Below are 26,989 nucleotides of genomic sequence, written 5' to 3' on the forward strand. Positions count from 1 at the left end.
ATTTCTCAATGAGCAAAAATTTCTGAACACTGACTCCACTCTGGTCCTTTTCAGCTTAAGTTATCAGAGCTCCGAAGGGGCAGATACACGACATTAGCCGTGGAGTTCCCTAGAAGACACACACCCCTCCAGGATCCTCCATACTCTATCTGCCCAGAGTCGGGAAGTGGTGTAACTTGGGGGCCACTTCCACATAGACGCATGTCTGAGTCTTACAGTTGATGTCAGCTTTTATTTCTCCTGCTTTAAAATGATGGTTGCTTTGCAGCAGCATCCTGGTTATGTGGGGATATTTTCTTTCTGCGTGTTTCCTCTTCCCAGAAGGAGGATACACACCTTCCAAACTCTTTCCAACAGGATGGTGAGTGAACAGAACTAGTGTGGCCCTGATATTGGCAACTTTGATGGGGATGCACAGACCTCAGGTACTCTCAGTGAACCCAGGGACACAGCAGGATACATGGTAAGTAACAGTGGGAACCAAAGACGGGATAGAGTAGAGCCTTAAGGGCTGACATGATGTCATTGGTGCTAGGATCCTGGGCTCTTTTGACTTCTGGGACCTTTGCTCAGATTGTCAGGGCACAAAACTTCAGGCACATATCAGTTTGCTGGTTGAACTGTAAACAAAACAGAGTGACTTTAAGCAAGTTTGGTTAATTATTCTTTTTTAAAAGGTTTTGTTGTTAATGGGATCAAATCTAGGGCCTTGTGCATACTAGGTCACTCTGTGACTGAGCTACAGCCATAGCTCAGGACTCATAAGATCTCAGACTACTGACTCCAAGGCTTGCTTGCATAATCAAGCCATCACCAAGTCTATACAGTCTAGTGCTCGTGCCTTAAGTGACATTTGAAGTACTTTCCACAAACTCTCAGCTCAGCCAAACTGCCCCTCTAGAACCAGTGCCTTGTTTGAGACCTGTACCTCAAGACATCTAAAGACCTAAATACATGGATGCCTCAGATACTAGTCTCTGGTTGTGTGAGCCAGCCCCTCGACAAGCAGTGGAAACTTCCTAGCGATGATGAAGGCACCCACCTCCATCTCTGCTGCTTCGCTTCATCTACCTTCGCTTTGATCTCTTCTCACCTTGGTCCCCATATCATTGATTACATAATATCAACCTAAATCCAAAGTCTAGTCGCCCGGATTTGATAGTTACCCCTGATATTTGCCCTGTCTGCCTGTCTTGGATTTGACTCACTCCAGCCATCATCTAAGCAGAGAGCTTTCCTTGGACTAATTCATCTAGGTCATCTGATGAACCACAGTACAACTTCCCTCACAACAGCTCTGGATAATAAAGATCTCCATATTGTGGCTCCACAGCATTATTGTTATTATTGATGATTATTAGTTAACTATCAATTTGCAGCTTCAGAATGCTTTCCTAAATTAACTCAGATTAAGCCTCATAGCTACCCCAAGTATTCTTATTTTTTTCCCTTTAACAGGTGAGGAAAACAAGGCCGAAAAGTATGGTTAGGTCACAGAATCATACAACAAATAGGAGGAAGACCTATCTGCAAGACCATAAGCCTGGCTTTTTCCACTGAACGTGTAACTGGTCCTGAAGAATGTGTAATCATTTCACCTACGTGAGTAAGTGTGACTTCAGTCCTCTGAAACACGTAGAGTAGTTTGCATCTTGAAGGATCTCTAAGACTTCAAGACCCATAAACAGCTACTCTTGTCTGCTGACAGATAACCTTCATTGTCATACCAGTTCCTAAACTTATTTCCTCAACCTTAGGTCTCTTTCCACATATCCTTCCAGAAAGCATGCAGTGCAGATGTTTCGTTATTAGTTATGACCACTGCTGTCCCAAAGCAGAGCACTTACGATCATCAGCACGAGACTTTCCAGCATATTCACAGTCCCTTTGAAGGGACAAGGGGAGGCTCATGTAACAACAAGCCTTCAGGACATCCCTGCTAGGATCCTTCTCTCCCCAAGATTATGTAGCAGGTAAACAACTGATCAGTGGGGGAAGGAGGGGCAGGGGAGGAGGACAAAAGACTCTTCAGTGATGTTGCTCCTATAAATGGCATAGAGGATTTCCCAGCAGTTTGCCTTTGAGTTGTCCATGCTCCTGTAAGTAATTCCAATAAGCTCACTGGTTCACCAAGCTGGACTTCAATCCTTTCTTATGACTTTGTGCCCTCTCCCTGTGTGGAGTATGGAGACATCTCTTTATGTCTCCCCAGGAAAGTCAGATAATAGCATGGCTGTAAGAAGAGTGTGATAGACCCTGGCAAAGCCTCCCTATGTATGCCTACTAGATTTTTCCCTTCCTTACTCCTGGTGTTTCTCTAGCCACCAAGGACCCTGGGTTATATTCTTAAGGAGGGAGATGATCACATGGGCAATCAGATGGGGCTGCTCAGTGTACTGGGCCACTGCAAGGAGATCACTTCTGTTGAACACTTCATGAGCCAGGGGTCGGCAACTTTGGATGCAATAACAACGAGAAATACACACAGACCCACAAGGCCTCCCACTGAAGGCTATGGGCAGTGTTCCCTGCATGGTGACAGACTGCACTGGCTGGTCCCCAGGGGCTCCCTTGCTACCTGCTACTGGGCATTACTTAGCTGTCCCCCCAAGGTCAACTCTGCTATTCCCCATACAATTGCCACAAGCCCAGTCTCCTCACTTTGGATTCTACTTCCTTAATTCAAAGTCCTTTTCCACCCACCTTTCTCCTACTTCTGCTAGGTCAGATGACTCAGTTCCTCTGGTATGTTGCATAGTTTTCTATTCCTGAATCTATTCATCTAGTTTCTATGGCTTTTAAAGCACTCTTTGCATATTAAAAAAAGCATTCTCTTCTAGTATTTGTCTTTTAAACTTTCTTTCTATTGAAAGTTGTATAGTCTTCTTACTCCAATAGATGTCATTTCCTTTATGGCTTCCAGACTTTGTGTCACTGAAAAGCCTCCCACGTCCTAAGACTTCAGTTTCTATCCATGGTTTTTGTCTGTGGCTTTTGTTACTTTTTTTTCTGGAATAATACTTGATTTGTCTACAGTTTTATTTAAGCTACAATGAAAGTTCATTACACATCTTAGCATTTTCCCTTTTTTAATAAAAGTTTATTATTATAACGTATAATTGGCTCCAGTACAACACTTCATCTTACTTATAGGTCAAGAATTATTACACAGCAGGAGACTCCGATGTTCAAACAGGAATGGAAAGAGTCATTGTCATCGCACGTACAAGGAACAGCTACTTTGTGCCCGATTTCTATTCTACCTGTGACCAGAGCCTTCCCCCCCACTTCTTGGTTTCTGAACACCTTATCTTCCTATCTATCTCCTTGGCTTGCTTCTGGGTCTGCTTCTTGCCACCCTCACAGCCTAACATGATCCCTGAAGCCCCTTCTCCAGACCTGAATCCTAGCTTTGTGTTTTTCAAATGCCTCACCAGAGCCCTCATCATCTTGGCGGAACAACAGGTATTTACTCCTGTAACTTAAACTGTCAACAGGCCAAGTTCCTTACATGCTGGGCTTACTTCTGTGCTCTCTGTTTCACTGATCTATAAAGTTTCAAAATTTATAATGGTTATGTAATTTTATAAGTTTTTTTTTTTTTAATCTGGGTGTTCTCCATTTGTGACCATCACTTTTTATTGCTCTTCTGTTTCACAATTGGCTCTTTCCCCACCCCAATCCCACAGTGAACTTTAGTATCATATTGCATAATATTCAAACTCAAGCCTTCAGCAACAAATGAAAATGAGAGAATAATGACCACTGACAAAGTGATCTTGACTGCTGAACTTTAACAATGGGTGCTTTAGTTTCTTCTATGTTTATGGCTTCTGCTACACAAACAGCACAACTAGAATTCAAAACTGAACCTAGCTGATTATTTACTGGGTTATGCAAGCCCATGATGCCATTGCTACTCTGAATCTTAACAAAACCATGAGACTGTACTAAAATCAGCTTTTAGCTTGACTTAAATGCAGGGGGAAAATTTGAGTTTATTGCTCCTGCACAGTAAAGCTGGTAGGTAGCTCACATGGATATGAGCAGAAACAGGTACCCAGGCCATTTGCCACCCAAGAAATACAAGATTAAAAAAAAAAAAACTGCATTGCTGTTTTTACCTCCAATGCAATAAACCTAGGTTATTTTCTTGCTTCCAAAAGTATGTATCAATGTAGATAGTTGAAAAGTTTCCTATGGATTCAGAATAGTATAGAGTGAGTTGGAGTGAAAGATGTAGAGAACCTAATTTGAACACGACTATGTTGGGCTGATGTGTGGGACTCCCAACTCTATTAGAAAGTTCTCTCCCCATGGCTAGCTTGTGCAGCAAGTAGACTAAGTTAGTTTCACTAACAAGATTTTGTAATGCAATTAAAAAAAAAGACAGAAAGATTTCTTTGTAAGGTGTGTTTAGAAAAATCTCACTGTGAGATTCATATTGAAAGTAATTCTACAAATTGCAATAAAAATAGCAAAAAATTCAGAGTAGGAACAAGTGGCACATCCATGTAGTAGATGTAGTAAGTCCATATTGTTGTGCCCAGATCGCGACCTCCAGAGAGACCACCAAAGACGAGCATGCCGGAATGCAAAAGCAAGGTTTAATTCTGGATATCCAAAAGCAATACAAGCCTAGGCAGGGACTTCGTCCAATACATCCAACACAGTGGAGGTTGGAGGAAGTGCCCGCCTGTCCGCAAGCTCAGCTTTTAAAGGGAAAAATCACAAGGTTACATCATTTAGGGGTGCTAGTACAAGTACAATTCTGATTGGCTCACTTCTAGGGACTTCTAGAAATTACTTCTAAGGGAGTGGTTGCCCGCCACCATTTCTCATTGGCTGCCCTCAGGTGGGGGCATTTTTATGGTCAGTTACCCTGGAAACCAGGGAGAGGACATTCCATAGTCCAGCAGGCATTACCTCGTGACTACCTTGTGACTCTGTACTTTTACACTTCCTGGTTTCTGGAATCTGAACTGACTGGTTTCAGTAACTAATGGCCTATTCCCAAAAGGAGAGATCTTAGGCCTTAATTTTAGGGTGAAAGCATTAAGATGGCTCATTTTGGTCTCACAATATGACACATCCAATTGACACAGATTTCATGTGTGAAACTAGAACCTTCAGGTCCTCATGTTATTATAAACTCCCAATTAGGCCTTCTTCCTCACTCTCCATTTCTCTTGGGTTTTCTCATTGCAGAGAAAGAAAAGGTATAGATCAAATGCTTCTGCTCGGCCTTGATCCCCTAATGCCCTCAATACTAAGGAGTATGCCAATATCTTGATATTTGCTGAAGACAAAACACTGATTTTGCCACCCTAGTTCCCCTTCTGGCCTAGAACGCTTCATTTAAGGAAAGTATTTCCTTTTGAGATGGCAAGTAAGAAGTCACTTCAAATGGAGAAAGTTTCTGTCCTCAACTGTCACCTGCTATAGACGAATTTCTAAAACGGTCTTATTAAATAAAAAACATGGAGCCAAATATAGGGGTGAAAGCCTTAGAGAGATCAGGGAAATAGGGAAAGCCACCAGCCAACCTTACCTCACCAACTCTGCAGCTTCCAAATGCGAGCTACTTCCTGTCTTACCCACGCTTTTATTGCCTTGCTGTTCTGCCCTCTCATTGGCCCAGCTACCTCACTTCCTCTTCCTACACAGCTCTGTCACTTTCTGTCTGTCTGTACAGACCTCCAGGTCTCTATTGTTGGTACTGGGATTAAAGGCATATGTCACCACATTTGGCTCTGTTCCCTAGTGTGGCCTTGAATACACAGAGATACTGCCTGCTAAGTGATAGGATTAAGGGTGTGTGCCACCACTGTCTGACTTCTGTTTACTTAAAATGGCTTGCTATTCCCTCTGATCTCCAGGCAAACTTTATTTATTAAAGTACAAATAAAATATCACTACATTTCCCTTTCTTTCTTTCTTTTTTTTTGGGGGGGGGCGGTGAAAGCCTTAGAGAAAGATCAGAGGACTAGGACAAACCAAGAGCTAACCTCACCTAACCATAGCCAAAATTGAAACTGTGTAACTGTCCTGTAGAACCTCTCTATTCCCTTACAAAGTCATTAGAGAGTAAACAAGCATGATTTCTTGATAACTTTTCATAATTTTTGTGCAAGCATTCCATAATCTTTTTCCTGATGTTGCATGTATGATTAATCTTTCACGAAGACATTCACAGATCCATCTCCAGTTCTTCACCATTTGTTAGCCCCCCAAATCTGCCCAAGAATTTTTAGTATACATAAGCCCTGTGGCCCAGTAATTACATTTTTGTTTAATTCAAACTACAAAATTAGTAAATCAAAGTAAAAAGAATTACACATATCAGAATTTTTATAAGGAAAATATAAACACCTGGAATGCCCTATAAATAATGTTTTGTTCTTATGACAATTATATTACTGTTAAATACCATGTTTTCAAAGAATAGTCAATTATATAAAGATATGTGCCAAAACTAATATGAATATTTACAAAAATATGTAGGGTACATACATGTGTATAAAATAGTCACTGAAATACCAATACATAAATCCAAATCTAACTTCAGTCCCATCAGCTTATGTCAAGTAACTACAGACTGTATCTAAGGGATTTTTAGGTCTTGCTTTCCAATTAACAAACCCTAAAGATTCGTCCTGCTTGAATATCCCTTTAGAAGTTTCCTGAAGTCAGATAGGTTATCCAAGAGAATTCTGGGCCAGGGTGAAAGTTTGAACCATTTTTCTGAGCAGCCTGGAATGCTTGCCCTTGTTTAATAATGAGGTTCTTCAATAAAGAAAAAAAGGAAAAAACAAAAAGCAGAGGAATAGTAGGGCAATCACTTTCAGAAAAGAACCAGAAAACATGCACATGACTTCCATTTTGCCTCATTGGTGGAAACATGGTCACATGACCACATCTAGCCTCAAGAGAATCTGGGAAATCTAGTAGGAGCGTCATGTCTCCAGAAAGAATGAATTTAGGAGACAAGTAGCCAGCTTGGAGACACAGATTTTTGTTGTTGCTGTTGTTGGTTGTTGTTGCTCAAATGCGGAAAGGAAATACACCCAAATATTCGTAGTAACCATCTCTTAAGTTGTGAGATTTGGGAAGACCTTTTCTTTGTACTTTCTGAATTGCCTACACTTTCTTCAATGACTATTTTCTTCAAAGCAGATAGTTTGAAACTTTTAAATTAAGAGAAAAAAGACTAGATATGAATACTCTAAAAATATCACCAGCAGTTGTGTCTGGAAGATAAGATTCCTTTGCCTTCTTACTTTCATGTGTTTTCTGATTTTTAAAAATTTATTTGAAATTTTAGAAAGTAGTTCACCAAATGTCTTAGTTCCTGCAAGGGCAGGTAGAAATATTGTTATGGACTATATTTGGGCTTCACACATGGTCACAATTACAGTGTACTTCTGTCAAAGCCCTCTGTTTCCTTTGTTTTAAAATAGAAAGTAAACCTGCTTTTATATGATTCTCAGTAAGATGATGAACGGCACAAAAATCTGCAGCCTACCCCCCTAACACAGCCATTTTAAGGAAGTCATCTGTTTAATTGTAGAATGGAAGCTCTACCCACCTAGTAACTCATTCTCCTCATCCAAGTCATAGCACTCTCCAGCTATAGAAGAATTTCTCAAACCCTTCCTCATCTATCCATGTGGGAGACAGCCATCCCTTCCCTCATCCTCACCCTCAGTCCATCCTGAGTTCAAGTAGGGTTAGCTCACTAGACCATCCACCACAGTTCCCAATGATGGAGGCTCAAAGTGCCGTCTTGCTGTACACTTCATATTCCAGTGACATTCTTAAAGACCTGAAGACATTAACCCTGATTAACAAAGACTGAAAGAGAAAGAAACTAAACGATCATGAACAAAAAATTCTAAGACTCCGGCTAGCAAGATGGCTCCACAGATAAAAAAGCTTCCTGTACCCCTAGTGACCTGAGTTTGACCCTGGGATTTGCAGGATAGAAGGAGAAGACCAGTTCCCACAAGTTGTCCTCTGACCCTACATGTGCACTGTGGCAGCAATGTACACACACACACACACACACACACACACACACACACACATAAATAAATAAATAAATAAATAAATAAATAAATAAATAAATAAATAAATAAATAAAATAAGCAAATAAATCATGTTCAAAATTAAAAATAGGATTCCCGGTAACATAAAAATAGCTGCTCACAATAGCTGCTCATACAAATGAGTGCATTTAGAAGCATATGTAACAGGAGAAAGGAAAGCAATGTAGGTACCACACCTTGGAAACATACCCAAACTGTCAAATGCCCTTGTCTGTCTCTCTCCCTTAGAACTCGCAGTCCAGAAACTTCACCTTCAATGCAAGCATCATGGTAAAATGAGCAGCAGGAACACTTACCACACACTGGTATTTACAAACGTTTTACATTTTTCAGAGCACAGTGACTCTACCTACCAGCTTTTAGCATGATGTGTGGGTGGAGGAAGGAATGGAGGAGAGAGGGTGACATAAAGGGATTCAGGTCCATTTCAGCTGTCATCTTAGATAAGTCTGCAAAATGTCTGCTTTCTTTCTTAGACACATCCAAGTCTTTCTAGAGCCTATCCCTTGCTTTATGTTCAGCAATTTTTTGTCTCATTTAGTTGTTCTGATAATACAGGGCTTTCAGGTTTCACCATGTTCCAATTGTTTTATCATCTGCCCTGGCATGATCCTTTGGTCCTCTAGTGTTCCCTTTTTCTCCTCTGAGAAACACACTGAACACATCAATCCCTGGCAGCTGTTCTGCATCTCTTTGTGAAGACTGAGACAAAGAGTTAGTTGGGTCTGGTATACCTGTCAGTCAAACTGTTCTGGGATTTTGCATTTATAAATAACTTCACTTATGATTTTTTAAAAAGCTATTATTGCCTGACTTTATGTTTCCATTTCCCTAACCTACCCTTATTACTTATGAAGCACAATAGACAAGCAACATAATTTACTTATTTAAGAAAAAGAAGCCAGGCATGATGGTACACATACACAATCCCAGCACCAGGCAGGCTAAGGCTCACAAATCCAAGCCCATTCTGCAATGCAAGGCAAAAAAAAATAATAAATAAAGGAAGAGAAAGTGGCACTTTCCTAAAACATTCTTTAACTCTGGATTTTGTAAAATAATTGAAAGATCAGTGACTTTGCAGAAATAGATTTTTATGGTTCTTATTACGATCCACAGATTCTCAGGGTTTGTTCTAGAAACTACTTAATTAGAGGTTTTGTTGAAGTCTACCTTTAGCTTCTGTTGACACAATAGGTCACTGTTCATTTTTTTAATAACTAGAAAACCTTTTCTTATTAAAAAAACAAAAAAACAAAAAAACAAAAAACGGTCTTCCAGAAAAGCATCACACCCAGACTGATGCATTTGGCGGTAAAGAACTGTACTTCTTTGGTTTACCTGAGTCCTCTTCTGTCGTCTGTCAAGAGGAAGCCCCTGCAGGTTGTACTCTGCAAAATAGCAGAGAACTAAGATGTGGAAGAAGGCTGTCCTTAGGCTGTTTGCTTTATGATGGAAAGAAGGAGAATTCTTTGTTGTAAATTTTGTAAGTTGGTTAACCGATAATAAATTGCTAAGACCAAGAGGCTTTTATTTATTTTTTTCCAAAAGAGCTCTGAGAAATCGTGAATGCACAGAGAAATGTTAGCTGCTTCTGCCATATGGGAAGCAAACTAGGGAGGTCAAAGACTTCTAAGGCCTAGAGAAATGTGGATGAGCTGACAGGATGGCTTGCTGCTCCTTTTTCCAAAGCTGTTGACTTTCTAACAACCAGCAACTTTGGGCTTTTCATCCAATGCTTTATTGATTATTATTTACGGCAGCATATGATGACAGGATATAACTGTGCAGAAGGGTTTTGAACAGCAAATTGTGGGGGAAATGTCAATTTTTAAAAATAAATCTAAACAAGAATAATAATAAGTGAGTTTTGACATCCAAAACTAACTCCACATTATGGAAGCCTTGAAATTCACACTTGCCTCTGTGCACTAAAGCCTGCCCAGATTCGCATGGCCCCAATACAATTGCATTAAGAACAGTCTATCGTTGTTTATTCTTTGTGATCAATTGTTTATCCGGTGTTAGACAAATATTGTGGGAAGAATAGATTGGAACAGGCTTCGGAACTATTCCTTGGATGTTCATCAACAGAAACACAGAGAGACAGCAGAGCTCAGCACTTGGATAGATGAAATCCAACAAGAAATCTAAAAGAAACTGACTGGAATTTTAAATCCTCAACAATGAATAGAGTCATGGGATTACTGGTATAAATGCAAACCTGATGCTGCAGAAAATAACTCCGAATTTTTGTTTCCAAAAAATAAATATATCAACTTGTCTTTCCAAGGAGATCCTTAATGATACATGTGCCAGGGTAATGTATGCATGTATATATATAATGTGTGTATTTTATATATAGTCTTTTTTGAAAAAAGCAGAAGGAAAAAAAAGCCTGAAGAACATATAACATATGGCATTCCCTGTCGCCTCAGCTGGTGTTTGCCATTTCCTGCTTGTAACTTTCTTAATTTTACATCTTCTCCTCAATTTCAATATACTAGACATTTAAATCAGAATTTCAAGTTGGCCTTCCCCCCTTTTTTTTTCCATTTGCTGTTTCTGCTCCTATTAATTTTTTCAGCTACATGATGAGCTCTATCTAATTTAAAGAAGAGCTAGTGATTGCTGTGGGGTATTGCCAGAATTAATCAAGACAGTGTTCATTCTGATGTGACTGCCCGGGTAGGTGATGTGCAGACAATAAAAACCTATTCTAATATTTTAATCAAATTTTCTAGGACTGATAATGTAACTGACGTTAGGAAGAATGCCAATCTGTGACTGGCACAGAACCAGTCTCAAAAATAAAACCCAAAAGTCACACTGATTCACTTACACATTGCCCCTCAATCAAAGCGGTGCCTCTTTCCTAACCCCAACTCCAGCGAAAGCCAGGCCACCTTAGGAAGACATCCTCTTTAGAAAACTCATGAAAACAAGTGTCCTTAACCCTCAGAGAAACAAGCTGAATTTCCTTCTCAAAGTAACTTACTAGGATTCCAAAGTATTAAGAGCCTGGCCTCGGCTGGCGGCTAAAGCCTTCCTCATCAATTCCAAAAGTCAAAAGTGAAGGAGAAGAGAACAGAACTTACACATCACCTCACTCCTTCTAAAATGAATCTTAGAGGCTAACCAGAGGGCTCAGAGGGTAAAGTTACCTGCTGCCAAACCTGAGACCCTGTGTTCGATGCCTGGACCCACATGACGGAAGAAGAGACGTGACACCCAAAGTTGTCCTCTCACCTCCAAAAGAGTGCCTGGCACACGCATGCACACATAATAAACAAACAAACAAATAAATAAAGCCTGGCGGTGGTAGCGCAAGCCTTTAATCCCAGCACTCGGGAGGCAGAGGAAGGTGGATCTCTGAGTTCGAGGCCAGCCTGGTCTACAAAATGAGTTCCAGGACAGCAAGGACTAAACAGAGAAATCCTGTCTTGAAAAACCATAAATAAGTAAATAGATAGATAGATAGACAGATAGATAGATAGTTAGTTAGATAGATAAGCCATCACAAAAAATGTATCTTACTTGTTCTACACTAGAAATGGAAGCTGGGAAATATTAGCAGTTTATGGTTGTCTCCCACTTCTGTCAGACTTTTGGGGATGTTGTAGTTCTAAAAGTTCTTCTAGTTTGTTTTCGTAATTAACTCTTGCTCCCATAGGTACTCCAAGGGGTGTTCCTGTTAAAACAAAGAGTAACTCACTCCAAACACATTCGTTCGTGCTCAGGCAATGATGCCTGAGTTCAGACAGTGTCAGCTAAGAGAGGACGACTAGGTAGAACTCCATCAGCACCGCAGCTGTCAACGTGTGCTAGCAGCTCTTCAGCTAAGTTCCTAAACACACACATACACGTGCAGGGATCCTGCCACACTCCTCTGGCTTCATCAGTCAAAGTAGAGTTTAGAGAATGGGGGCATTATCTTAAAATCTTAGTCATGTGATCGCAAACTCACCCCAGCACCTTCCTTGTGTGCTCCCTCAACGTCGTCTGACGGTGCTGTGCTTTTCTCTTTCCTAAGTCCTTCTCCCATGGGAGGACGACCAGGTTTCAGTGAAAATATGACTAGAGTTATCTTTAAACTTTGAGAAAAGAGAGATATGAGAGGGGATGGAACAGACGGTTCCTGGGTTAAGAGCACAGGCTGCTCTTCCAGAGGACCCGGATTCGATTTCCAGCACCCACATGGCAGCTCACAACTGTCTGTAACTCCAGTTCCAGAGGATCCAGCACCGTCACACAGACATACACACAGGCAAAACACCAATGCACATCAAGTTAAAATTTAAAAAATCATTTTTGTTATTTTGTCTTTTTTTTTTTTTCTGGATCTGAGGACTGAACCCAGGGCCACTCTACCACTGAGCTAAATCCCCAACCCCCAAAAAAATCATTTTTAAAGAGAGAGACAGACAGAGAGAGAGACATAGAGAGAGACAGAGGAGAGAAATGAGAAAGAGAGGGAGCTGGAGAGATGGTTCTGTGGCTAACAACTTGTACTGCTCTTGCAGTGGACCGGAGTTGGGTTTTCAAAACTCTTGTGAGATGGCTGACAGTTACCTGCCACTCCAGCTCCAGGGACTCGGAAGCCGCTGATGTCTTTGAGCACTGGCACTCACATACACAGACACACACATGCACATAATTAAACATATTAAAATAATTTTTAAAGAAGATACGGATACTCTAGGTTACCGGTCTGCCTGTGGTACTGGGGATAGAAATTCTGCTGATGCTTTTGATGTAACAGCCAAAGCATGAGTCTCCAGACACAGAACTAAGACTTCAATAACAGAACATGGATCTAAGAGAGTCGGGTAAAACAGCCGCTAAGGCAGCAACGGGGAGGCATGATCCAAACAGAAAGTTATACTCTACTAGCCTTCTTACCTGTGAATTAATGATCTGCAATGCGGAATTACAGACCCCTTCACCATGCAGCCATGAGAACCATCAATCCATATTTTTATGATCATAAATATCTAGTTTGGAATTTTTTTAATTTATTCATTAAAAAAAAAGAGCAGCCATTACCTTATGCCAGTGTGAGAAAAGAAAAGCAACAAATTTAAAATAAAACATCTCAGAATTGTACATGGATCTGGGTTCCAAAACTGATAGCAGAGGTTGGGACTAGAGATGTCAGAATGAACTTTTAAGTCAAGCAAATCTTTGAATCTGTTAAGAAATCACATCTAAATATTGCTAAGTGTAAGAATTTTTGCATTACCAAATGAAATGGGCAAAGGATAAAAATTACAAAATAAAGGAAAGCCAAAACTTAGTGTATTGTCACACAAAATCTAACATTTTCATTTCTTGTCCTCATACCTTACCCCGGCTAGAAAACTAACAGGGAACTGAGACTTAAGGAAATTAGGTCCCAACATCCATAAATCGCCATGAAAACGCACTATCAGAAGACTGACAAGCGGCAACTCTTATGATGAGAATTTACAGCGTTCAAAAAAAAGTGATGCCAGATGTCAAAATATGTATTTAGTGACTCATAAAATTGCATTGCCCTAAAGTGAAAAAAATAGGAATACTACATTTAAAAAATATTTTCAGCAGATGTCCCTAAAATACTTCAAACTTTAAAAGAACTCTTCAATCTTCTCAGTACTTTCTCCTCCCTGAGTATCTCTCATTTCCTTGACGTCTTCCTAGCACTATTCTCCAGGATTAGGCACAGACCCAAGGGTAGGAGAAAGGGGGATGAATGCTGAACTAGTTCTTCTCATTCATCCCCATCTTCCTCAACCTTCCCAGACACCAGACAGGTGAGATCATGGACAAAGGGAGATGGAAACAGGTTTGAATCATATCCCTCCCCTTCTTCTTTGTGAAAGGCAATGTGCAGGTTCCACATTACATGTGATATTTCAGAATCCTTCAAAGTCAAATACCAATGGGCATTTCATTGAATGAAGAAAACTCTACACATGAGAGAAAAACAAGACCCCTCCTTTTCCCCAACCTCTTTATCTTTTACAGAAGTTGAGACCAAAGGCTAAATCTGCCTATGGATAGGTGTTCGTCTGTGGTGGGTTTTGTTTGCCTGTTATTGGTTTTGTTTTTAAGACAGGGTGTTAGCCGGGTGGTGGGGGCGCACGCCTTTAATCCCAGCACTCAGGAGGCAGAGGCAGGAGGATCTCTATAAGTTCGAGGCCAGCCTGGGCTACAGAATGAGTTCTAGGAAAGACTCCAAAGCTACACAGAGAAACCCTGTCTCGAAATAAACAAATAAACAAAAAGACGGGTGTCATGTAGCTCAGGCTATTGTAGAGAGATGGATTTCATACTCAGTCTTGATCCTTTCCCACCCACCAATGCTGAAATTACAGGCATGTACCACATGATCAAGCAACAGCTACATTTCTCATTAACGGGATGTCTTTCAAGAGATCTCCTTCCAACTGAGACAGCCCTTCCTGCCGCCTGCTAAACTTCACATGTCTCTCCACCATGCACCTTGTTGATTAGGCCCTGCATGCATGCACTTCAGATTTTGGACCTCCAAGTTAAAGTCATCTTTATCCATTCACACAAACTCAGCACTGGTGGAGGCTTTCAAATCCATGTTCTAGAACAATCATCCATTAGGTAATTAGATTTCCTGATAAAATATTTTTGGCTTAGCTTTTTGAAAATCAGAAACACCAAAAAGACTTTTAAAAAAAAATTAGAAGCCTGAGTCCTCTCTCTCTCCCACTGAACTAAAATGGCCAAGGAACGGGAGGAGGCGAGTCCCTCATGCACTCAGGTAAATATACCCGGTGAGCAGCCAGCACACTATTTCCTTATTATATCTAATGACAAAGAGCTCCCAGTTCGTTTGGTTGTTTGCTTGTTTTTTATAACAGTGTAAGGAAGTTCTCTCCTCAAGCAAATGTGGGTGCTCTTACTAGGGAGAGAGAAGAGTCATCTGCCTCTCAGCCCTGGGGTGACTTGACAGTATATTACTGAGTCTTATCCAAACTCTGGGGGGGTTGTTATGGAAACTAGTCCGAACTCCTTCCTCTTCCTGCCATAATTTTCATTCCCTGCTGGCTCAATCTGGAGAAATCTTCCCCTCTCTATGTCCACGTGAAATCTAAAGGTACCTATTTAGGCATTTCAGCTGTCATCAACAATATCCCAGTGATGGGATGAAATAGATTTTGCTTCCAAAATGATGAAAAGAGAGTCGGTGTGCAGAAATGACACATTATGAAACGAGGAAGAACAACATCTGGCTCAGAATGAGTCATACAGGTGCCATCAACAGACAAACAGGAAACTTCCTCGCTAAATAGCAAAGTTAAACTTCCTGGCTATTTTGGACTTTATACATGCCTATTAACCAATTCAGTAAAAATGTAATTAGAATGGATTTGACCAGATGTTTGACTGACCTAGTTTAAATGATCATCACTGTAACATGGCAAAAATTCATCCACATAACTGACCACAGAAATGTAATACCCATAGCTAACATAACATAATATAATATAATATAATATAATATAATATAATATAATATAATATAATATAATATATAATATATATACCTAGTAGACATTGTAGGGTACTTTGTATCTTTCAGAGTTTTCATTCCCAAATAATCTCTCTGCAATGATAAATAAATCCAGGTGTCAGATCATAACAAACTCATATGACAAAGAAGCAGGCTCCTATCACATGACTTACTCATGTAGAATCAGCACGTACTCAGATGACCAAATTCCCAAATCTGGTGCCAATACTCAAGCCCTGAAGATCTTCAATTTTCTGATTTATAGTGTCTAAGAGAAAGCTGGAAAAAGAAAAAAAATGTATCCCGCAAAAATGGAACTGTGATTGTAGGAAACACATCCCCAGACAAGAAGAAAAGCAGGAGAGAAAATAAATGTGAGAATGGAGTGTTAAGGTAATTCTGGGACATAAACATCTGCAAACACTTCCCAGACCCATCAGGAACTGGCTGTCAAAGACACAGATGCAGGACAGCAAACAGGAAAAGGAGGCTGGCTGAGCAGCCCTGGTACAGCTATAAAGAAGGAAAGTGATGCTTTTTCTTGCTAAACTGATCCTAACTGAGGAATTGAGCTCTGGAACATCTGGGGGAGGTAGCTGTAAAGGATTTCTGGACCTTGGCAACCAGAATGTTTCCTGGTGGTCAGTTACCATCAGGGTGGGAGTGAGGTCCAAAGAAGATACTCTGTTTTAAAGAAATAACTTTGAAAAGACGATGCATAGTTATTAGACTCTGCCGCATTTTGTTCAGCATGCAAAGTCATGATAAAATGAGAGGAGACAGCCTCTTCTATGCCCAGATGTTATAGCCTCCTAGTGATTAAATCCTGGGACTATCAGTTTGAAACAACAGTGGGGCCAGGCCTGGTGGCACACAGCTCCAACCCCAGTGCTCAGGAGGCAGAAGCAGCTGGGTCTCTGTGAGTTCAAGACATGCCTGGGATGATAGGGAACCCCAGGCTAGCCAAAGCTACATAATGAGACCTTGTCTCAAGCAAAACAAAACAAACAAACAACAACAAAAACAACCACTTTTAAAATGTTTTACAACTTGACAGTAAAAACAGCAGTCCTGTGCCACTCAAGCGCACAGGGCTGAGATTAGCTATGGACTTCAGTCTAATTCCTCAATGTTCAGGACTTGTTATTAAACATCTGCTGTAGAATTGTAAACAGATTACAAATCTCTTTGAGGTTTGAACCACATGATTTCATTTCTCTCAGTTTTTAAATTTTACTAGTTTCCAGTGTTGATTTAAGGATAGATGAACTTGATCTAATTGTCATGTATCCCTGTACTAATATTTCTTAGTAAGTTCTATATGTATATAAGTGTATGTATACATATAAATATAGTCCTGTTTTAGAAAAACCAAATTTAAATACCAAATATATATTCCAGCCTAAGGAGAAGCCAACATAAGAAAATTAAAAATACTAAAATCAATTCAAAGTGATTATTCACCTTTCTCAAACAAATGTTTATCAAGCCTGTTTTATGCTATAAACTGTGTGAATTACAAAGCTGCAAATTGGAACACAGGTTTTATAACCCATATCTGAAATGCTTGTCACCAGAAACCCTTCAGGTTTCAGAAGACTTTTTGGATTTTCAGAACATTCATATAAGCTTTATTGATTAAGCTTCAGTAAAAAGCTCCAGAAGACTATATATATTAAGAGCACTTAAGAGATTTACCATGGGAGGAAAAGGAAGCTGTTATGGGGTTAAAAAAATGAATAAATGAATGAAAATATAAGGGCATTCAGAGGAGAGTAAAGGCACGAGACAGCTGTTGAGGTTCTGATGATAAATAACTTTATGTACTGCACCAAGGAAAGCAGATTTTTTATTGTAGGCAAGAACCACTGAGACGTTTAAATGATTCTTAAAAGCATATTTTAAAAATAGTGTTTCAGTAACAGACAACAAAATGGCTTGAAAGGATTATAACCAGACACAAGGAAACCAAATATCAAGTCTATTAATAGAGCTCACGTGATGGGGCTGGGCATGTAATCCCCCGACCCCCAACACACACACACACACACACACACACACTCTCTTTCTCTTTCAAAATAAAATGGCCAGGTCTTTTTTTTTTTTTTTTTTTTTGGTTTTTCAAGACAGGATTTCTCTGTGTAGTTTTGGTGCCTGTCCTGGATCTCACTCTGTAGACAAGGCTGGCCTTGAACTCAGAGATCTGCCTGGCTCTGCCTCTCGAGTGCTGGGGTTAAAGGCATGTGCCACCACCACCCAGCTAATGGCCAGGTTTTAAAATAGAAATATAGAAAGGAAAATGGAAATTAACTGGGGCAAAGTAGAGTGGAAATGGGTATAACTAAGGCATCCATTTGTTGGAATCATATATTGCTTTGAAAGGATCTCCCTGTGCAAAGAATCTTAAACTAGAAAATCCTTTACTTTTTAAGTCAGTAAATAGGAAGATAATAGTTTAAAGTAAGTTATTGCTTTTGCATATTCTAGGATTCTTTTATGAAACTCAACTACCAAAAAGTCATAAAAGGTTTTACAGCTGAGCAGTGGTGACACACGCCTTTAATTCCAGCACTTGGGAGGCAGAAGCAGGTAATCTCTGTGAGTTTGAGGCCAGCCTGGGGTACAGAGTGAGTTCCAGGAAAGGCTCCAAAGCTACACAGAGAAACCCTGTCTCAAAAAAAAAGAGGGGGGTGTTTTACAAAATCCCATAGTACAGGGCAATTAAGACTACAACTATAGAAATGTTCTGACCCAACATAAGGAAATCTCCCACAAGGTGGGAATAAATGCCATCAAAGAAAAAAAGAGGGTACCAGGCAAGGAATTTGGATAGATTTCCTCCAAAAGAGATATACAAATGGCCATTAGGAATCTAAAAATGATGCTCAATATCACAAATCTTCAGTGAAATGCAAATCAAAACCACCATGAGCCATTGCCTCACCCATTAGAGCAATAGGGTAAGATAACATGTTAGTGAAGACATGGAAAGCTTTTTGCACTCTGGTGGGATGGTGGGATTGTAAAATGGTGCCACTTCTATAGCGGTTCCTTTAAAAATTAAATGTTGTGGAATATTAGTTAAAGATGTGTTATATTCTTTTATGCTGTGGAATATTTGTTTGATGATGCAAAGATGTGCTGCATTTTTTTATGTTGCATTTGTTTAACTCTGTGAAACTGTGTTACTTTACCTGCCTAAAACAGCTGATTGGTCTAATAAAGAGCTGAACGGCCAATAGTTAGGCAGGAGAAAAGCTAGGCAGGGCTGACAGGCCGAGAGAATAAATAGGAAGAGAAGAAGAGCAAAAAAGGAGGAGAAGAGGATGCCAGGGGCCAGCCACACAGCCAGACATGGAATAAGAAGGGAAAAAAAGATATACATAAATAGAAAAAGATAAAAATCTAGAGGCATAAGGTAGGTGTGATAATTTAAGTTAAGTAAAATCTGACTAGAAATAAGCTAAGCTAGGGCCAGGCATTTATAAGAAAGAGTAAGTCTCCGTATGATTATTTGGGAGCTGGATGGCAGGCTCCCCAAAGAGTAAAGAGTAAAAAAAAACAACTACAATTAAAAATAGAACCAAGAATCCCCAGTTCTCAAGATGGATATCCAGAAGAATTAAAAGTAGCTTTAAGGAGAAATTTGCAGATTGTGTTCATAGTAGCATTCATAACACCCAAGGGATGGAAACAAACATATACCCACAGGCCAGCAAAAGGAATGGATAACCAGAATATAGTATGTACACAATGGCATACCCCTCAGTCTTGAAAGGAGGAAAAACGTCATATGCCAAAATATGGATGCAATTTGAGAGCATCATGTCAAATAAAATACCAGAAAAAGACTATGATTATCTTTACATGAAATACATAGATGCACAATCTTCTCAACAATTCACCGACAAAGCCCAGCACATGGGAAGTTCTCTGTGAGTTCCAGGCCAGTCAGAGCTACAAAGTCTTAGAAGGAAAAAAAAATCACCTACAAAAAGAGACGCTGGCCTGCACTCTGTTCCCCATGGCCAACCTGTGACTAGAACATAGAAGATCGTTTATAGTTTTGGTTGTCAAGCTCTTGAGAGATTTATCCATTTGATTTCTTCATCTGAGGACTGCATAGAAAAGGTTGAGTAATTGCTGAGGAGACTGCTTTGGACCTGCAGATATAAAGGTGTATGTTATTGGCATAGCCAGTGTATTCTGCCAGCAGCAAGGTCTCCTGAGTCCCTGGGACTCAGTTGTAGAAAATCAAGTGAAAACATGAATCTTGGTGTGTAAATTTCTGCCACCTGCTACATTTTCTGTGTTCTGAGATGTAAAAGTCATTGCAAATTGCACAGGTAAGGACAGGCTTCTGGAAGTCATGTTTTAAGTTTTGGTGCTGAGTTTAACACAATGCATGTCCATAATAACCAGCGAAGAAAACCGCTTGAAAGTAATATATGTGGAGATGATCAAGACCATCTTGTGAATATCTTTCACTTTTCCTGGAATTACAGCATATGCACATTAAGCCAGAAGCAGCTCTATGACAGAGGGTTCTCAGAAGGAATGTGAGGCCCTCCCTTTTCCAACTGCATAGCTGTGTGAGGCTGGATTTTAAAAATATACACTTCAACCAAAACAACATTTCACAACAGATTGAATGCAGGAACAGACACAAGAATCCAGCTGTCTTCTACTGAGCCAGACATTAAAGAACTTTACAAAGCTGTAAAACAATGCCACTCTCCACATTAATTTTTTTTGTTTTTAAAAATAAAAAAATATATGGTTGTTACGTCACTATGTCAATAAACCTACTTCATGTTATCTTTCCATAAATTAATAAACCTGCTTAAGTTTCTGTAATTTGTACTGTGGTAAATATTAACATAAAACATAAATCATAGAGTTGGAGGGCTCCTCAGCAATTGTCAAGAACATTGGGGTACAAAAGATGATGATCCATGCCTGTAATCCCAGCAATTTGGAAAACTGAGGCAGTATCCTCAATCCTTGTGGATTGTGAGCTCAAAGATAACCTGGGATACACAGCCAAGCAGTTTGTAGATTTAAAAATGACACAAAATTTAAAGGTGTCCTGAGGTCAGAAAGTTTAAAAGCCACCATGCCTAAGAAGCTAATGTTTGCTATACGTAAAAGACACTGTAACACGGGGACCAGCGGAGACTAAGACACATAAACACCACAGATACAATACCACAGTGGCTTTAAACCTCTTCTTCAATGTCACCCTCTCAAAAACACTCCACTGGAAGTAGTTCCCACTAGCAGAAAATGACACAGACTTCAGGGAGAGTATCAAGGGCTGACAGAATTTGACCACACATTTGTCTCTGGTCGGATTTTACTACTGCATTTTGTCCAAGCTTGTTCTTTTTCTTATTAGTTTTTTATTTATTTTACATACCAACCACAGTTTCCCCCTCCCTCCTCTCCTCCTGTTCCCTCCCCCAACCTCCTTTCTGCACCCCCAACTTTGTTCTAACGACTAATTTAGCTTCTGATTTAACCAGCTTATCAAAAAGTTCCACACCTAAATGGACACACACATATACACATGTGAGCAAACACATTTGTGCATATATATGTGTACACACATACACACACACATATATGAGAATGGGCTGGCTATGATGAGCACATTTCCATCAAAGGGGTCAGTGTGTGCTAGAGGAAAATCTATCTGTACATGCTTTCACCAAAACAAAAGGTATTTACTAAGACAGTTACAAAGAACACATACTACTATACCTATAGCCAGCATACCCTAGGAGAGAGGTTCTGATCATTTCCCACAAGATTATGGTCAGCACTTACTAGATCATTGTGGTGGTTTGAAAGAAAATGGCCCCCAAAGGGAGTGGCACGATTAGGAGATGTGGCCTTGTTGAAATAGGTGTGGCCTTGTTGAAGGAAGTGTGTCACTGTGGGGACAAGCTTTGAGGTCTCCTATGGTTAAGATCCTACCCAGTATCTCAGACCACTTCCTGTTGCCTGAGGATCAAAGATGTAGAACTCTCATCTCCTCACCAGCACCATGTCTGCCTGCATGCCGCCATGCCCCCCACCATGATGATAGTAGACTGAACCTCTGAAACTGTAAGCCAGCACCTCAATTAAATGTCTTCCTTTATAACAGTTGTCATGATCATGGTGTCTCTTCCCAGCAATAGAAACCTTAACTAAGATAATCATTAATTTCTAGATTCCCTGAGAGCTTTAGTTTACGGCATAACTAGAGCATTGCATAGTTACAGTATATGGTGTACATTCCTGTCCCTGCCCTGGCTGAATCTGAGTTTGTTTCATCACTAAATTCCTTGCCAAGGTGTTTTTGTTTGTAATGCATAGATAATAATACCTACCTTAAGCGTTCATCCTAAAAGAATGCTGAGAAGAGAGTTAAGATTAGCAATGACTAAGTTCTTTGTTTGAAAGGTGCTATTTAAATTTTTAAGTGCTCTTATTAGGGCTGTCTGCAGTGCAACAGATGGGACCTAGAAGATGCTTAGTGTTGTTGATATTTCCTTTGAATATTTTCTTCTTCCCATCTCTCTCATTTACTATTTATTAAAAGTCTAGCTCTGATGTGCATAATAAGAAAAAACAGGGGGTTTCTGTATTTGAGCTGAATTTGCCAAGATGACCTTATCCAGACAGTATGAAGTACGTTGCTCTATCACTGGAAATAATCTGCACAGTTGGATTGCTGGCCTGCTAGGACCTGATGCACATAAGTAGATGGATTATAAGTTATTTTCTTTTTAAGAAACACTGCTCTTTATAGTTGACAAAGAATATAAAGAGAAAGCAAAGACTTACACACTGTTGGTGGGAATGTAAATTAGTACAGTCTTTATGGAAAACACTATGGCAAGTCCTCAAAATATTTAAAATAGAACTATCATGTGATCCAGAGTCCCACTGCTGGATCTAATTAAAGCAAATGCAATCAGTATACGGATGAGACACCTGCACTCCCATGTTCTTCACAACATGCTTCACAATAGCCAAGATAAAGAAATCAACTCCATTGTCTATTATGGAAAGAATGGATAAAGAAGATGTAATGTATATACGCCACACTCTTCAGCCACAATGAATGAAATCCTGCCATTTGTGATAATACGAGTACACCTAGACAACATTAATGATGAAAAAATTAAGATAAACACAGATTTAAAAAACACCCAGGGATCTCATTTATGAAATCTAAAGAAGTTGATTCTATAGAAATAGAGAGTGTAGAATGGTAGCTGAGACTGGAGTCATGGGAGGAGGGCAAGGAATTGATGGAAAGTTATAAAAGCGGAGTTGGGAGGATAATCGCAAATATGGTAGCTATAGCCAATGATTCTATGTTATTATAGATTCTCAAAAATGCAAATATAAGGGGTGTTAAGTATTCTTATTGCAAAAATAACTGTGTGAGGTGACACATTTGTTAATTACCTAGATTTAACTACTCCTTGTGCATATGCTCCAAGATATCATATTGTATACCAGAAACATATAGTTTTAATGTTTAAAACTATCAATTTAAAAACAAAAAATTGTTCTCTATTGGTGCTTAATGTTTGTGAAATGAAAATAGGGAAACACAATATTAAGGTCCCACCTATGACTTAAGTGTTTACCTGGCATGGCTAAGTGAACAACATGGATGAAGCCATAGAGTTTCATTATCGGTTATGTACCAGCAATTCAAAGCAATAAGGAGGGAGGTCAGAGAGGCTCAGTAATGGCCACATTGGCCAATCAACCAAAGACCTACCAGTCCCAAAGACAAGGGAGGGCTTAGAACTGGTAGGTGGAAGTGTTACAGAAGAGATAAAAATGGATTTTCTCTAAAGGCCTGATCCGAGAACCTAACAGAATCAGGTCATGCCTCGCATCATCCACTCCCAGCTTGCTTTTGGGGTACAATCACCTCTGGTCAAAGCCATTTTACTTCAAGGGTGACTTACTCTTCCTTTTCACTTCAGTTGTTTTTGCAGCCAACTCACTGCCGTGATATAGCACCACACTGGAAAACGCACCTTAGATTTGACAGGGGAAATGCCTAGGAAGAAACTTCACCTTGCCCAATTTGGATTAACGCAGTCAGAGAGGAAGCCGCTGCCTCTGAAGCCATCCAATGAGCAGGCTGCTGCTGGGCAGACTAGGAGAGAAAAGAACAGGTTGTGCCTGTTTATTGCTGCTTGGTGTTGTTCCCAAATAAATGGATGCTAATTGAGAGGGAGTGTGGCTTCATATTTTATGACACCCCGGGTATATGCTAGAAGTCTCAGGAGAGGTGATTTAAATTAAAGCTAATGTTAAACTCCACTTAATTAGCATTGCTGTAGATGATTTCATTTTTCCCTGTTAAGGGAAGAATGTGCCAGGTTACTGTTTTCCTGTTGCAAATACTAAACTACATGATGGAGGTGAAGAAGTTATTTCAGAACTGAATGACTTGCTGGCGAAGGCGAACCAGACAGCATGGCATTTTACTAATTAAGATGAGTGATGTACTAGCCAGATGGAAGGAATACAGATTAGAACAATGGAAAGAAATCCTCAGAATGACACCATTATTTTGGAAACTATTGTAAATCAGCTTGGGGTAGAGACTACAAGCAACTTCCATTTAAAAAAAAAAAAAATGAATCAGTCACTCCTGAGCATCCTGTGGGGAGGCATATTAAGGAGAGTCCACACTAGAGCCCTTGAATTGAATGTTCATCTCTACCTAATGGAAGCCTAAAAGCCCAGCAGGAGAGTGAATAGCCCTTACTTTTGCCAAACCCTGCCAGTCAGCATGCCAGTTCCTCTGACGTTGGCCTCCCTTCATCCTAAGCTCTGCCACTTGCCTTTATTTTTCTCACATTTCTGTGTACATTGTGCAGACTTTATGCATTAGATCAAGTTTCTTACTAAAGTGCCAGGGCAAGAGTTGTCATGTTGGCTACCAGTCGCCCAATCTGCTGACGATTTCATCTGCAATCAACTTAAAAGCACATGACTGGTTGGTTGTGGTCTAGCCACCTGACCCTAACCTCTGGCCATTGCATAGGGCACAAGTAGGCCAGAGGCAGTTTTACAGATTAATAGAGCCATATGTGGACCAGAGGAAAAAATGCAAATGTGTAATGATCCTACAAAGGGTTAGCTAAGTGGCCTGTCCTGCTCTAAGTCTCAGGAGACAAATTCTGAAGTTGGCCAGGACTCAGCTGCCTACCTCTGCCAAAGTGGACTCCTGCCATCTCAGAATCAAGATGATTATTCAGCTCTCTGATGCAAGTCAAACCCACTCCCAACTCCTGCTCACAAGGCGCCAGCATAAAATGGATACTGAGCTGGGAGAACAGGTGTGTTTGTGCTTGGAGAAAGCAGCCAGGGATATGAAAATGACTTAGCAGCTGGTGGGAAAGAAGATTGAAGTTGTGCCAGGCAAAAGGTGCTTTTCCCCTAATTATGCAAAAGCTTTCATTTCATTGATCATCTTGTTCTCTTCTTTCTCCATCTAAAAAATAGGAAATCTATATAACAACTCTTGGGGGAAGCTAAAATCATTGCCAGAGATGCTTATTAAGGGAATGAGGGTCAGGAAACACTCTTTGGTGAATAACCTTACTATTTTATGAGGATTTGTGAACTATGGTAAGATTAATTAGGGGGGGGAAGACTTATAAAATGAGATATAATCATTAGAGCTGAAAAATATGTCAATAGAAAGAATAACCTCTGAAAACAAGACCCAGGAAACCTGAAAAGCTCTTTAATAGTCCCTGTTATTAAACTTTTGGCATTCATTCATTCTTCTCGCTTGATAAAAAGATATCAACACGTGTTTTTAGGGGCACCGAACTATACTTATGAAACATAGGATGAGAAATACAGTGTTTGCTTTCTATAGTGGCTCCCAATCTAGGAATGAGGAAAATATTCTACCCTAAGTCATATGAGACATTAATGGAGCACCTCTTGGGATAGAACCTAACTCTAAGATCAGTTTATCCTTTTAGCGGGTGCAAATTTAATTTTTTAATTTGAATCTTAGGTGAAGTTAATGATTTGTAAACAAACAAACAAACCTTGGTAAAGGATTTTAATTAAGGGCAAGAACCTTGCTCACACGTGTGTGACAGTGTGAGCCCACAGGTCTCTGACTTCCCCCAGCATTGCTAGCTAACCTGTAAGTGTCCCCACCCCCACCCCGTAAGTATGTTTCTAAGATATGCCTAGCTTTTCCAAATAAGGTTTAAAAACCAGGGAATGATAAAATCAGAACACCCCCCCTCGAGCACACCATGCACACATTCACAGCAAAGAACAACTGCATGAAAATGTGTTGGTGACATTGTTGTTCTTAGCCTCGCTGCGCTCCCATCTCAGAAAGCAACGTGTGGCAAGCCACCAAGTTAAGGCTACCTTCTGACTCCACAGCTTGTGGTTACGAACCAACATTACACATCTCTCCACACTGTCAAAAACTGTATCAGCAGTCCTCAGAGCTGGAAACAGCAGTCACAGAATGAGGTTCCATATCTCTCTGTTTGACTTATAAAATGTCAATCATTGTGTGGTCTCAGATACATTGACTTGCTCACTGTTTGGTAACATTGCAATGACAATGTGTTTTAAATATATGCTGGAAGGACAATTTAAACACTTGACAGCAGTGAGAGTCAAGACAGACCATATTTTCTTTTCTGAATCTAGTATGCAAGAGAATCTGCACATACTGCCTGTGTTTTATTGTCATTTACATAGTCTTGGAATGTGAAAGTGGTGCTTTCACAAGCAAGCATTTGCTGGTTGATTTTACCTTGAGAGCTTGATACAGGGAAGGGGAACGCTGCTAGGAAGGGAACAAAGGAGGCATAAGCATAAAGCCTCCAGGTAGCCTTTTGTTTTGCTCACTCTGCAGATCATTTAATTTTTTTTCCTTCTTACTACCTCTTTCCTTAAACTCCATATCAAGCTACTGCCCTGGAACATGTGGCCTTAAAATGTTTTGTGCAACACTCTGAACACGGCCACCTATTTTTTATTAGTGGAAAAGACTCAAGGAGACTATAAAGAACAAGGTACAAAACACAATGCAGTCATACTCATTGTTGAAATAATAAACGGTGCTTTCTTCTTTAATTATTATTTTTTTCTCTTTAGTCCCTTTCCAGAATAAGAGGCACATATAGCATGGTGGTGGACTCCTGTCATCCATTGGGGGATGAGGATGGGAAGATCAGAGGCTGAAGGTCATCCTTGGCTACGTAGAAAGTTCGAGGCCAGCCTGGGCTACACGAGACACCATTTAAAAAACAAAAATTAAAATGCTTTGGACTCTCTT

General features: G+C 40.0%; 1 long non-coding RNA gene across 1 annotated transcript; it reads left to right on the forward strand.

Annotated features, from left to right (window-relative positions):
• The first annotated feature begins 356 nt into the window (after positions 1–356).
• Positions 357–26,989, forward strand: LOC131908087 (uncharacterized). The gene is made up of 3 exons (XR_009378541.1): positions 357–463; positions 1,459–1,606; positions 26,809–26,989. It is a non-coding gene; the product is annotated as an uncharacterized LOC131908087 (long non-coding RNA).

Source organism: Peromyscus eremicus, chromosome 4 (genome assembly GCF_949786415.1).
Source record: "Peromyscus eremicus chromosome 4, PerEre_H2_v1, whole genome shotgun sequence".
Classification (NCBI taxonomy): Eukaryota; Metazoa; Chordata; class Mammalia; order Rodentia; family Cricetidae; genus Peromyscus; species Peromyscus eremicus.